The sequence below is a fragment of the Micropterus dolomieu genome, linkage group LG16 (genome assembly GCF_021292245.1).
Source record: "Micropterus dolomieu isolate WLL.071019.BEF.003 ecotype Adirondacks linkage group LG16, ASM2129224v1, whole genome shotgun sequence".
Classification (NCBI taxonomy): Eukaryota; Metazoa; Chordata; class Actinopteri; order Centrarchiformes; family Centrarchidae; genus Micropterus; species Micropterus dolomieu.
In genome coordinates this window covers 5,222,105-5,223,422 of record NC_060165.1, presented here as the reverse complement: position 1 = coordinate 5,223,422, position 1,318 = coordinate 5,222,105, and the positions used below count along the sequence as shown (strand labels likewise).

Here is a 1,318-nt window from a genome sequence, read left to right as displayed (position 1 = left end):
CCTATGCTTCCTGGCTGATGTTTTGGTCACTTTTGAATGCTGGCGGTGCTTTCACTCTAGTGGTAGCATGAGACGGAGTCTACAACCCACACAAGTGGCTCAGGTAGTGCAGCTCATCCAGGATGGCACATCAGTGCGAGCTGTGGCAAGAAGGTTTGCTGTGTCTGTCAGCGTAGTGTCCAGAGCATGGAGGCGCTACCAGGAGACAGGCCAGTACATCAGGAGACGTGGAGGAGGCCGTAGGAGGGCGACAACCCAGCAGCAGGACCGCTACCTCTGCTTTTGTGCAAGGAGGAGCAGGAGGAGCACTGCCAGAGCCCTGCAAAATGACCTCCAGCAGCCCACAAATGTGCATGTGTCTGCTCAAACGGTCAGAAACAGACTCCATGAGGGTGGTATGAGGGCCCGACGTCCACAGGTGGGGGTTGTGCTTACAGCCCAACACCGTGCAGGACGTTTGGCATTTGCCAGAGAACACCAAGATTGGCAAATTCGCCAGTAGCGCCCTGTGCTCTTCACAGATGAAAGCAGATTCACACAGAGCACATGTGACAGACGTGACAGAGTCTGGAGACGCTGTGGAGAACGTTCTGCTGCCTGCAACATCCTTCAGCATGACCGGTTTGGCAGTGGGTCAGTAATGGTGTGGGGTGGCATTTCTTTGGGGGGCCGCACGGCCCTCCATGTGCTCACCAGAGGTAGCCTGACTAGGTACCAAGATGAGATCCTCAGACCCCTTGTGAGACCATATGCTGGTGCGGTTGGCCCTGGGTTCCTCCTAATGCAAGACAATGCTAGACCTCATGTGGCTGGAGTGTGTCAGCAGTTCCTGCAAGAGGAAGGCATTGATGCTATGGACTGGCCCACCCGTTCCCCAGACCTGAATCCAATTGAGCACATCTGGGACATCATGTCTCGCTCCATCCACCAACGCCACGTTGCACCACAGACTGTCCAGGAGTTGGCGGATGCTTTAGTCCAGGTCTGGGAGGAGATCCCTCAGGAGACCATCCGCCACCTCATCAGGAGCATGCCCAGGCGCTGTAGGGAGGTCATACAGGCACGTGGAGGCTACACACACTACTGAGCCTCATTTTGACTTGTTTTAAGGACATTACATCAAAGTTGGATCGGCCTGTAGTGTGGTTTTCCACTTTGATTTTGATTGTGACTCCAAATCCAGACCTCCATGGGTTGATAAATTCGATTTCCATTGATAAGTTTTGTGTGATTTTGTTGTCAGCACATTCAACTATGTAAAGAAAGGAGTATTTAATGAGATTATTTCATTCATTCAGATCTAGGATGTGTTATTTTA

The 1,318-nt window shown here is 52.2% G+C and overlaps 1 protein-coding gene across 3 annotated transcripts in view; it reads right to left on the bottom strand.

Moving 5' to 3' along the window:
* Window positions 1-1,318, bottom strand: part of nav3 (neuron navigator 3) — a 375,602-nt gene that overhangs the window by 201,416 nt on the left and 172,868 nt on the right. The window lies entirely within an intron of this gene.